The sequence below is a fragment of the Cucurbita pepo genome, chromosome 10, assembly GCF_057944985.1.
Source record: "Cucurbita pepo subsp. pepo isolate OVF chromosome 10, ASM5794498v1, whole genome shotgun sequence".
Lineage (NCBI taxonomy): Eukaryota > Viridiplantae > Streptophyta > Magnoliopsida > Cucurbitales > Cucurbitaceae > Cucurbita > Cucurbita pepo.
Window position 1 is genome coordinate 9,106,240 of NC_141807.1, and position 14,058 is coordinate 9,120,297.

At 35.8% G+C, this 14,058-nt stretch overlaps 1 non-coding gene across 1 annotated transcript; it reads left to right on the forward strand.

Moving 5' to 3' along the window:
* The first annotated feature begins 13,472 nt into the window (after positions 1-13,472).
* Positions 13,473-13,544, forward strand: TRNAE-UUC (transfer RNA glutamic acid (anticodon UUC)). Its single transcript has one exon. It is a non-coding gene; the product is annotated as a tRNA-Glu (tRNA).
* Positions 13,545-14,058: the final 514 nt, after the last annotated feature.

The window sequence follows — 14,058 nt, forward strand, 5'->3', positions numbered from 1 at the left end:
TTCGAACTCAAATCTCAACCGTCGCGTCTCCTCCAAAATTTGATATGATCTAGAACGAACACGCACGGATCATCACATCCAACGACTAGTATTCAAAGCCAAGGTCGGTAAGGCTATGATCGGAGTTGATATCTCCACAAAATTATCTAGAAAGTTCGATCTCTAAATAACGAAGATTCTGGAGCTCTCAATGTCGGTTTAAGCTCCTCATTTAAAGTCTGAAGTAGGAGCAACAATACGAAATAAGAATCGAGAAAGATCGATCCCCAAATCGAAGGCAATAAGCGTTTAGATTGTGGGTCTCCTACTGTCAGATTTCTTCCCAATTCGGGAGCAATCCTCCACCATTTCTCTTCAAACTTCTAAATAACAAAGAATTTGGAGCTCTCAATGTCGGTTTAAGCTCCTCCTATAAAGTCTGAAGTAGGAGCAACAATACGGAATAAGAATCGAGAAAGGTCGATCCCCCAATCGAAGACAATAAATGTTTAAATTATGGGTCTCCTACTCTCAGATTTCTTCCAAATTTGAGAGCAAACCTCTACCATTTCTCTTCAAACTTATTCCTACCATTTCTCAACAAGATTACCCACAAGTTCTATGAAGGAATAGAGTGCTGAAAGTGCCTAGAAACCATTCCCCCAATTCAATCAGCCATTGAAGAACTTCAAGAAAAACTTGAAGATCTAATCCGAGGATACATGATAATTCATCGAGCAAGAATTATTCCAATCAGTTTCTTCACCTCCAAGGTATGCTCCCATAGAAGACCACGAAGAAAAATAACCTCAAGAGCGTGTCGAATTGAAGGAAATAGGTTTCGAAATTAAATTGGGGATAAGAGTCGAATTCCTATCTACGATCCCTTTTCCTTCAAATTAAGAATTCCTCTAGCTTCAGAGGAAGAAGTTGAGTAAACGTGATGAAGGAATCGAGAGCTGAAACATTGTAGAATAAGCTACCCACAAGATCGAAAATCTGGCGTTTCGAGTGAGTTGCATACCGAGAACGATTTCTGGAAATTAAGGTCCTACACTCAAAGACGTTCCTCCAAATCAATTCCTTTAGCCTGAAGATAGGATATGGAAGAGGTTCAATGATGAAATAGGGCCTTGAAACCCCTAGAATCGGCTTCCCAATAAGAAATCCTTTGTTTTATCTCAAGCGATAAATCAGATTTTGGATGAACTTTGGTAGCGAATATCTTAGGCTACGATCCACGAGAAGTTATCAAATAAATCCCTAGCCCTTTCTTGTTAAGTTTCACGAAGAAATCGAGTATAGAAACGCTGTAAATGTGGCTGTACGGGCCGAGTTTCAGATGGTGGCGACATGAAAAATGCCCATCTTCTTCCTGTTTAGAGGAAGAAAACGATGATATGGCCAGTTCAACTAAACTGTCCAAGTCAACTCAAAATTTGACCTTTTGTCGGGTTTTCTCAATAGATCTTATTTTATGAAATGTTGTACGAATCCTTATCCCGGGAGGTTATATAAGGTAATGAAGTTTGGGAGTTATTGGAAAACTTTAGTTAGCGAAACCAAGATATGGGAGAAAATGCTCCTCACGATCCATATAACTTTACCTCCTAGGATAACTAAAGTTGTATCCCTGAAATAATAGATTTCCCAAATGTGCCCTTGGTCTCTAATAGATACTACGTGCACAATATCATGTTGGGCTATTCCTAAGAACTTATAAGATCCAAGCTTGACCCAAGACATTATGCATAAACCTAGGATTACCAAGAATCCAAGAAAACACTCGGGTAAATAGATTGACCTTAAAACAGCAACGCTTAATTACTATTGCTATACAACAAGCTCGTATTTTATCTTTGTTACCTTTTCTTAATAATGAAAAACAATTTGAAAGAAGGGCGTCTACCGCTGGAACTATTTGTCTTAGAACCAAGAATAAATAGGCTTACTCTTCAATTGAATTAAAATGAAAATCCAAACTCAACCGCCGATTGATGCTTTGTTCGAAAAATCCCAAAATCTAGATTTGATTGTGTGTCATAAGAAAAAAAATGAGAAGAAGAATTAATCTGTTGGCTTTTTTGCCTTAATCTTTTAATGATAACAAACCTACCTTCAATTATTAACAATTCTTAGTATTTTTGTCCACAGTGTAAGGTTGGGAACAACGATTTCAACGTCTTTTTTGGTTCACTCAAATTAGAGATAAAACGAAGAAGTTCCAGTCAAAACAAATATCCGACGTGATGATGTGGTGGCAAAATTGACATCATGGACCAATCAAATTCAAAACAAGATACGTGACGTGATGATATGGTGACAAAATTGATGATGTGGTGACAAAATTGACATCATGGACCAGCGGCAAAATTGACATCATAGACCAATCGAAGTATGACATTTATAAATTTGGTAGAGTAACAAATGCTAGAGTTTTCAATTACATTTATAAAAGTTTTCCATTACTTTTAAATTATAAAATCATTTCAATTACATTTATAAAAGTTTTGGGTTACCTTTTAAATGGAAAGAAATTATAAAGATTTCATTTACATTTATGAAAACTAGTTATTACTTTTAAATGGATAATTGATTTCATTTAGTTTTCGTAAAGATAATTATTTGAATTACAAAATCATTTCAATTAGAAGGATTTATTAATTATTTTTAAAATGTTACTCGTTTTCACTAACATTTTTTTTATAGTTTTACATTTAAATATGTTATATATATATATATATATATATATAGATATAGATATAATAAAAATGAATTTAAAATGTTTTTAAAATAATATATATATATATTTAAATGAAACATGTGGTCTATAATTTTTTTACGATAAATTTAAAAATAAATAATTATTATTTTTCGTGGTTCACGTTTCAGTTCACGTTTTAGTGATCGGTATCAATTCCTATTTTTACAACTTAATCGCTATTTAAACTTATCACCTCTTAGTATTTTTCACAACACAACACACAACATTTGTTTCCTCGATCTAATTTTTTTTTAAAAAAAGCCTCCATTGTTGCTATCTCCAAAGCTTTCAATTCTTTTTTTTTTTTTATCTTATTCCTGATAGAGTTGTCTATTATTTCAGAGTGTTGTGGTGTGTTTCTATAAGATTTTAGACAATTGTACTGGTTTGATCTTGAGCCGTGGAAAGGATTGAGTTTGCTCTTGAACTCGTAAAAAGAGCGGTGTATCAGTTTGATCCTGAGTCGTGGAAAGGATTGAGTTTGCTCTTGAACTCGTAAAAAAAAGAGCGGTGTACCGGTTTGATCCTGAGCCGTGGAAAGGATTGAGTTTGCTCTTGAACTCGTAAAAAAAAGAGCGGTGTACCGGTTTGATCCTGAGTCGTGGAAAGAATTTAGTTTGCTCTTGAACTCGTAAAAAAAAGAGCGGTGTACCGGTTTGATCCTAAGCCGTGGAAAGAATTGAGTTTGCTCTTGAACTCGTAAAAAAAAGAGCGGTGTATCGGTTTGATCCTGAGCCGTGGAAAGGATTGAGTTTGCTCTTGAACTCATAAAAAAAGCGGTGTACCGGTTTGATCCTGAGCCGTGGAAAGGATTGAGTTTGCTCTTGAACTCGCAAAAAGAGCGGTGTACCGGTTTGATCCCAAGCCATGGAAAGGATTGAGTTTGCTCTTGAACTCGGAGCCGTGGAAAGGATTGAGTTTGCTCTTGCACTCGTAAAAAGAGCGGTGTAGCGGTTGGGCTCTGATCCGAGGAAAGAGTAAAGTTTTATTCAAATTCCCACTATAAAACTACTGTGTTATATTTTCTAATCCTTCTATTGAAACCCTATTCACCCCTCTAGGGTTGTCATATCGATCCAACATTATCCTTCCACCAATAGGAGCAAAAGGCAACGTTACTATGTGAAACTAGTTTCATGTCATTTATTCAACAATAAGGGTGTTAGCATGCATTTGGAAAGGAACCCATATTTAAAAAATTTAGATAAAATAGAAAAGAATTGTTATCTATGTGAAACTAGCCTCAAGATGCTTCCTTAACTCTTAGGGGCGGTAAACCAACAGTTCCTTCACCCAAGACCCATGGCCCAACTCCCAACATGGAAGGGAGAATCTAGAGAATCATTCCAAGAACCCCAACGGATGGGTTACAAACTCACATTATCAATCTCGACAACAAACATTGTCGCCGACAAACTTAGGAAGACTACATGAAATTATGAATATATCAATGTAGGATTTTTTAATTTACCGATTTTTAAAATGTTAAATTATGTGAAATTAGTGGCAAAGAAGAATATTTGAGAGAGCTCTTCCTTTTTATTTAAGATTTTGATATTTAAGAAAAGAGAAAATGAATAAAAATAGGAGACATTTTATAGATTTAGGAGGAGTAAGTGAAAACAAAAAGGGAGTCGGGACCTATTTTCGGTGGGTTCTCAGAGCACGGATTGTAAGTTAAAAGAGGTTGAAAAGTAAAATGTTTTCTCGAAATAAAAAAAAAGAATTAAAAATAATGAACATATATATTTACATTATATTCAAAATAAAAATAGAGTTTATAGGTTCATACTACAAAATAAGGGAAATATAAGGGAAATGTTGAAAAAAATCATTTTAAAACATCAAAAATAGTTGGTGTTGTTTGTCTAGGGCAACTACTCTTAGTTACATGAAAGATATGGAAAACATGGAGCTGAGTACAAGACCGTAAGTTGACTAATTGTAACTTTTTAACCATGTTCATAGTGGGTGCTTGGATACCACTCTCTTCTCTTAATGTACATGGAATCGGTAATATTCTTATTTCTTTTCCCTTTAGACACTCCGTGGTCGGGAGTAAATCGAACAAAGTGTCTGTCCAACAAAAGGGTCCAACAAAATTCAAACTGGTGACCTCTTGACCTACAGTTAAATACTCTACCACTGAGCTATGGACCCATTTTGCATGATTTTAACTTTAGTGACCTCTTCTACAGAGTGTCAGTCTAAAAGTGTAAAAAGTGTCTGTCCAAAATAAAAGGGTCCAACCAAGTTCAAACGGGCGACCGGTCAAATTCTCTACCATTGAGCCATGGATCCATTTTATAGGATTTTAACCTTAGTGACCCCTTAGACATAGTGTCGGTCCAAAAAGTGTAACAAATTTCTATCTTAGATAGAAGGGCCCAACTAGGTTCGAATTGGTGACCTCTTGATCTGCAATCAAATGCTCTAACATTGAGCTATGGTCCCATTTTGTATGATCTCAACCTTAGTGACCCCTTCTACAGATTATCGGTCCAAAAGTGACCCAACCGAATCGGCTATGGACCAATTTTGTATAAATTGGTGGATTACCTATCGAGAATTAAACATAGGTCGTTAGATTCAAAGTCGAAAGTGCTAACCACTACACCATAGAACCACTCGTTAAACTTTATTTTGGCAGCGATATTGATAAGCGCCAACAACGCTGGATTTTGCAAAGCTAGAGGTCGTAGTATGCTTATAGACTTTCACAAGGTGTTTTCAACTTCTTTTATAGGTAATTGAACTTTTGAGTCCATGCAAATTATTGGTTAGATTAGTATCAGTTTGAGAAGACAGAGGAGAGAAAGAGAGACTTTGTTAGAAACTCTCCATAGGTAATCTCCCAAGGTGTTTTTGTTAAGAATGAGAAATAGAAATAGAATTGGGATCGAAAGTATGATCTTCATTCAGCTTTACCACGTTTAAAGAGGATACAAACTATCAACTAATACCTAAAAATACAAAAAAATATATAACTAACTAAATGTTGTAAATAAATAAAATATACGGTTAATCAAATCTATACTAACAACTCCCTAAATATCTCAGATATATTCTAACTAATTATCACTGCAAAATATCCTCTTAATACTCCCCCTCAAGTTGGAGAGTGTATGTCGATCACACCTAACTTGTCCTTCAAAAAGTCAAATTGCTGTCTTCCCAAAGCTTTAGTAAAAACATATGCCAATTGCATTTTGGTCGAAACATAACACGGTTTGATGATTCCAGCTTGTAACTTTTCTCGAACTATATGACAATCTATTTCAATGTGTTTCGTACGTTCGTGAAAAACTAGATTGGCTACTATATGTAATGCTGCTTGATTATCACAATATAATAATGCTGGTTCGGACAGTGGAACATTCTAGTCTTGAAGAATGTATCTTAACCAAGTTAACTCTAAACAAGTATTTGCCATAGCTCGATACTCGGCTTCTGCTGATGATATGGACACATTAGTCTGCTTTTTAGACTTCCAAGAAATAATTAAATTTCCGAGGAAAATGCAGAACCCAGAAATAGATCGTCTGGAATTTCGACAACCACCCCAGTCAGAATCGCAATATGCTTGTAATCTTAAATTGTTTTCAGATGGCAGTAGAAGTCCTTGACCAGGAGTGCCTTTGATGTACCTCAGAACTCGAAGAGCTGCCTCCCAATGTGGTTTTCTTGGTTCATGCATAAATTGGCTAAGCATACGAACTGAATAAGCTATGTCAGGCCTAGTGACGGTCAAATATATTAATCTGCCAATCAACCGTCTGTATTTACTTGGATCATTCAACTTCTCTCCCTCAGTTAAGGAAAGTTTCAGATTTTGCTCCATAGGAAATTTGTCTGGACGTGCTCCTGTAAGACCTGTGTCTTGAAGGATGTCTAGAGCATACTTCCTTTGAGACATAAAAATTCCTTTTCTAGATCGAGAAAATTCAATGCGTAGAAAATATTTCAAATTTCCTAAATCTTTGATAAGAAATTTCTGGAGTAAACTAGTCTTGAGATATTGAATTTCTTCGAGATCATTGCCTGTCAACAGAATATCATCAACATAGATTAGAACTGCAGTGAAAGAAGTACCTTTACTCTTAGTAAACAAAGAGTAATCTGCTTTGGACTGAGTGTAGCCTGCATTTTGTATAGTTGTAGAAAATATGGAGAACCAATTGCGAGAAGCCTATTTTAATCCATAAAGAGATTTATGGAGCCGACATACTGTATTCTCCCCCTGTCGGCGAAGACCTGGTGGTAAAGACATATAAACTTCCTCGTCTAGATTACCATGGAGAAAGGCATTTTGAACATCCAACTGATAGGTGAACCATTTTCGAGCAGCAGCAACAGTGAGTAAGCAACGAAGTGTAGTAAGTTTCGCTGTAGGGGAAAATGTTTCTGTGTAATCAATACCTTCAACCTGAGTGTATCCCTTTGCTACTAGTCGAGCTTTATAACGTTCAACAGAACCATCAGAGTTGTATTTAATTTTGTACACCCAACGACAACCAATAGCTTTATGACCAAGTGGTAGAGGAACGAGAGACCATGTATGATTACGTTCCAAAGCTGCAATTTCATCATTCATAGCCTGCTGCCATAACGGGTCGCCAACTGCCTCGTCATAGGTTTTAGGTTCTGTCTGGGATGTAATAAGAGCTAGAAAAGCACGTTGAGTAGGAGAAAAACGAGAGAATGAAAGGTAATGATGAAGGGGATACCTGGTGCCAGTGCCGGGACTTGAGCTAGAGGTTAAATGATTGGCTCTAGAAGACATTTCATAATCCTTATGCCAAGCTGGAGGCTGTTTAGTACGAGTAGAACGTCGAAGTGGAGCTGATGTATCAGGTGGGATAGGATTGGAATTAGTGGGCGAATCTGAAGAAGTTGGAGGAGACGACGGAGTAGTAGGTGAAGGGATAGGAGGTGAAGGAGGAGTAGAAGGTGAAGGAATAGAAGGTGGAGGATGGATGTTTGAGTAGGATGGATCATGAAGTGGTACAACAGGAGTCGAAGGAGCTAATGTCGAAGTTTGTGAAGCTGATGAAAAAGAAAAATCATCTTCACAAAATTTAACATCACGGCTGATAAAGAATTTGTGAGATTGCATGTCATACAACTTGTAACCTTTATGACCACAGGATATCCTACGAAAACACAAGGAGTTACCCGAGGTTCAAATTTTTGCTTAGGATGTACTATAGTTGCATAACATTTACAACCAAAAACTTTAAGATGATGAAATGTAGGTGGTCGTTTGTAGAGTGCTTCAAAGGGTGTCTTGTTAGATAATAATGGTGATGGCGTTCTATTTATAAGATAAACAGCCGTTAAAATGCACTCTCCCCAAAAATTAAGTGGAACCTGTGACTGAAAAAGAAGAGACCTAGCTACATTTAGGATATGGCGATGCTTGCGTTCTACGACTCCATTTTGTTGTGGAGTATAGACACAAGTGCGCTGAAATTCAATACCACAAGAAATAAAGAATGGTTGCAAAGATAGGAACTCAGTCCCATTGTCTGATCCAACTATCTTGATAGTAGTATGAAATTGAGTTTGAACGAATTTAACAAAGTTCATTAACAAATGATGTACTTCTGACTTATGTTGCATTAAAAAAACCCGAGTACATCGAGTAAAGTCATCAACAATAGTGAGAAAAAAACGCAAACCAGAATGGGTAGGAATTTTATGTGGTCCCCAAACATCACAATGTATCAGATCAAAAGCAGAATGGGTTGTTATTGAACTTCTTGGGAAAGACAACCTAGTTTGTTTTGCTAACGGGCAGATACTACAATTATGAGAATAACTCGCATTATTAAGATGCAATTGATCAGCTAGAAATTTAAAACGAGAAAAGGAAGGATGACCTAGGCGTAAATGCCACAAATCAGATGACTGAGATACTTGATGAGCTGAAGATTTGATTGGAGATGAAGAAATATGATAGAGACCTCCAAATTGTTTACCCGAGCCAATCATCTTCCCCGTAGCCAAGTCCTGCATAACACAAGAATCAGCATAGAAGGTGACATAACATTTCAAGTTATTGGTAAGTTTGCTGATCGACATTAGGTTTAAATTGAATGAAGGCACACATAAAACGTTGTTTAATTTAAGGTTAGGGCTAAGGGAAATATTGTCAGTATGTGACACACGTACTGTCTCTCCATTAGGCAAATTTATTGCAGACATGATGGCAGCCTTTGGTTCAGTTATAACAGAAGATTTTGATACTATATGATCCGTAGCTCCACTATCGAGAATCCATGAATTAGAACTCGCAGAGTTAATAGATAATGTAGATATGGGAAACAAACCTGCAACATTGACGTGATTGTCAGAATTACCAGAAGGGTGATGATTGATTGCAGATAAGGCTTGTGCTATCTGTCGTAATTGCTTAGAAGAAAAATTTGGAATGGAATTAGGTGACTGCTCTTCTGTATTCAACTGTGAAACATCGGCCATATTTGCAGATGATCGATATCCACGGTTATTGTGTTGATTGTCTTGTCTTGTCCTTCCAGAATTATTTTTCTGTCGACACCGATCTTCTATATGGCCCCTTCTATCACAAAAGTTACAGTGAAACTTAAGAATTCGACACTCATTGATTGTATGACCACTTTTATTGCAGTGTTCACACTTTTTGTCTTTGGCGAATTTTGAATATATTGTTTTCTTTTGCACTGCTGATGCAATCGAGAAATTCTCAGTAGGTTCGGAAGTTACCTGACGCTACATCTCTTCTTGTACAATTAATGAATAGGCTTGCCTCACATTAGGTAATGGAGACATCATCAATATGTTAGATCTCATCGTTTTATAAGACTGATTGAGCCCCATGAGCAATTGCATCAACTTGTCTTCTTCGCGTTGATCAATATGTATTTGACGTTGATTACAGGTAAATTGTGTGCGGTATGCTTCCAGTTCATCCCAGAGTGCTTTGAGCTTGGTGAAATATGTTGACAGTGCCATGGTTCCTTGTGACATCGTTGCTATCGAGTTTTGTATTTGAAAAATTGCTGGAGCATTCTTTTGTGAGAATTGATCGTGAAGATCAACCCACACTTGATGAGCTGTCTTGGCGTGAATAATGCCTTTAGCGATATCTGCTTCAACGGAATGAGTTAACCAAGATATTATCATACTGTTGCACTGATTCCAGAGTTCGAATTCGGTTGAATTTGCATCTTGGGACGGTTCCTCAATTGTGCCATCAATGAAGCCAATTTTCTTCTTGGCAATAAGAGCATGCATAACTGATTTACTCCAGGATTGGTAATTTGCTCCATTTAATTTGATTGGAACAAGTGAATATCCTGGCTGATCAGAGTGATGAATATAGTACGGATGTGTTAAATCAACATCCGAAATTTTGAAGTTGGATTTGGCTGATTCCGGGAAATTTTGATATTTAAGAACACCAAGATCAGTGCTCTCATACCATGTTAAGAATGAGAAATAGAAATAGAATTGGGATCGAAAGTATGATCTTCATTCAGCTTTACCACGTTTAAATAGGATACAAACTATCAACTAATACCTAAAAATAGAAAAAAATATATAACTAACTAAATCTTGTAAATAAATAAAATATAGGGTTAATCAAATCTATACTAACAACTCCCTAAATATATCAGATATATTCTAACTAATTATCACTTGTAAAATATCCTCTTAATAGTTTTCAACTTCTTTTATAGGTAGAATTTTAAAATCAAACCACAACAAAATTTACTTCTATCTAGCAAAATTATTTTTTTTGTTTCAAACAAGATTATTTCCTTCTTTTTCTAAAACTAAATTTTACTCTGGAATAGATTTTAATAGTTTTGTTAATTAAATTTTCTTTACAAATTTTGTACACCGAGTACTATGGAAATAATTTTTTTATTTTATTTATTTTTTTTTTTTTTTACAATTTTGTAATTTGTATGGTATTATTCTATGCTTTTGAATGAAATATGATAATTGATTCTCTGTCCTCTTTGACAATTTTAGATACCTCCATATCCGATATTTGATGCGTCACGTTTCATTATGAGATCTGCCCTTGGGTCAATAAGACTTAAGCAGAGAGTTTATTTGACTAATGATTTGATTTTTTTGGGTTGTAGAGATATCCCTTACAAATCAAGACTTTGTATTATTTTGAAGACACTCATCAAGACATTTGTAAATGTGCGTGATATCTTGAAGGATATAAGACACGTAATTGAGATAACATAATTTTTTTTTTGAAGTTGGCTTTTCTAGGATACGTCATCACCAAAGTTTGAGACAAAGACCATTGGATGGGTTCTAATAAGGCTCAAATAAATTTAAAATCCAAGAAAACGGATCTGAGTTTGATATTATTTGATTTTGGGTATGGATACAACTAGCTGATTTCTTTTGATTACATTACTGAATGTATGTAGATGTTTAAAGTGTTGATCTTAATGGGTTTAGAAAATATCAACACATCATCAATATAAACTATCGAATTTTTTTGAAAGGATTGAAATTATCATTCATAATCTTCTGAAATTTGGATGGAGCATTTTTTAGCCTAAATGGCATGAGCGTTCCTCTCATATTTTCTAAATTGGACATTAAATGCTATTTTATATTTGTCCTTTTAGGAAACTAGAATTTTCGGAAATCCCAATTTCATGTAGAATTTTATAAAAACATTTGACTCTAAATTCTTTTTATCAAATCATTTTTGTTTTGGATTGGATATCTTATTTATTCTAAAACCTTATTCAAAGGTTTGTAGTTAATTACCAGTATCAGAATTTCTGGTTTCTTTTCACCATGTTGTTAATATAAAATGCCAGACATGACCACATGCTCTTTGAAGACTTTATCAGCTTCCTCTGCAAAATATCACCTAAAATGTCACAGTATGTAGTGTTCGATGATTTTTGACTTAACCCTAGGGTTCTATTTAAAGCGAACTTGTGATAATTTTTGTCAAATTATATATTTGAATACCTAATACATTAAGATATAATATCTTATTTCAATAATATTAAAATGTCGTAGAATATCATAATATATGTTTAATTAATATGAATCTCATTCAAATTTCAAATATATATTTTTATTTAATGTTTATGATACACATCAATTATTTTAATATTTAACATATCAAATACGTTAATATGTTTTGATATTATACTTCAAGACTATAGGAACTTGCTCAGAGGACCTGAGAGTTACATTGGCCTACAATGCATCTCATGGACGATGCAAAACTATGGTGGCGCTTGAAGGTGAATTGTATAAAAAAATGGTCATGCACAAAAAAATCATGGGAAGACCATTGATGGAATTGAAGCAATCGACGCTCCCCTATATGGGTTTCCAATCAAAGACCTAATGTTTGATGTTGACTCTTTTGAAGAAAGAGCCACACGATCGAACAGCTCGAAACGTCGCGGTAATTCTGAGAACTCTATCACACACATGAAAGGACGTGTCGAAGAGTTAGACATTACACAGAAGATCTAGCTTTCATCGAGGAGACCCGAGTTTGATTCTCGACAATGAAATTTTATTTTCTTATTTCTTTTATTTTATAGTTTCATCTTTTGTCAACAATTATATTTAAACTTTACCTAGGTTTGAGAAGCACTATAATGGATGAGTTCAATAGTATCTTAAATTCAAAAGACTTTTATGAACTTGGTTTGAGAGGCACTATAATGGTCAAGTTCAATAGTATCTTAGATTAAAAAGACTTTTATGAACTTTGAACATTTAATAGTGTTATGTCATAGATATTTGGTTCAATTTCAACAAGTGAGGTTGAGGTCATTCAAATAGTTAATGTGACAATTCGGTCATTTTCAAGGTCTCTTTTGTTGAACGCCATCATGGCTGAGATGACTGAGATGAGCACCAGAGCGAGTTTGACAAGGAGGGTCGTAGAGAACCACACCCCAAGCCAAGCTCATGTTGGGCTTAACAAACTGAAAATCCAAAAACACAAACCCTTAAATGGGAACCAGGATGGTAAAGAATTAAAAAAACTTTATTTTTGACGTTGAACAATATTTGAAGGTTACAGGAACTTGCTCATAGGACCTAAGAGTTACGTTGGCCACAATGCATCTCATGGACGGTGGCGCTCGAAGGTGGATGATATAAAAAATGGGTCATGCACCATAAACTCATGGGAAGACCATTGATGGAATCGATGCAATCGACGCTCCCCTTGATGGGTTGCCAATTAAAGACCTGATGTTTGATGTTGACTCTTTTGAAGAAAAAGCCACACGATCGAACACCTCGAAATGTCGCGGTAGCTCTAAGAACTCTATCATACGACCTGAGAGTTGAGGGCTACAGGAACTTTCTCATACAACCTGAGAGTTACGTTAGCCGCAATGCATCTCATGGACGATGCAAAACTATGGTAGTGCTCGAAGGTGAATGGTATAAAAAATGGGTCGTGCACCATAAACTCATGGGAAGATCGTTGATGGAATCGATGCAATCGACGCTCCCCTGGATGGGTTGCCAATCAAAGGCCTAACATTTGATATTGACTCTTTTGAGGAAAGAGCCACACAATCGAACAGCTCGAAACGTCGCGGTAGCCCTGAGAACTCTAACACACATAGGGAAGGACGTGTCGAAGAGTTAGACATTAAGCAAAAGATCATGCTAAAACTCTTCAGCGATCTAACAAAAGACTTCAGGACATCTACACTAAAAATCCATTGTCGTCCAGTGGTTAGGATATCTGGCTTTCACCTAGGAGACCCGAGTTCAATTCTCGGCAATGGAATATTATTTTCTTATTTCATATTTTACAGTTTCTATCTTAGACTATAGATATTTTGTTCAATTTCAAATGGTTAATGCGATAATCCAGTCATTTTCGAAGTCTCTTTTGTTGAACGACATCATGGTTGAGATGAGCACTCGAGTGAGTTTGACAAGTTGGACGGTAGAGAACCACACCTCAAGCCAAGTTCATGTGGGCTTCACAAACTTAAAATCCAAGAACACAACCCCTTAAATGGAAACCGGGATGCTAAGGAATTAAAAAGCTTTATTTTTTACGTAGAACAATACTTGAAGGTTACTGGAACTTGCTCATAGGACCTAAGAGTTACGTTGGTTGCAATGCATCTCATGGACGATGCAAAACTATGGTGGTGCTCGAAGGTGAAAGGTATAAAAAATGGGTCACGCACCATAAACTCATGGGAAGACTGTTGATGGAATCGATGCAATCGACGCTCCTTTGGATGGGTTGCCAATCAAAGACCTGATGTTTGATGTTTACCCTTTTGAAG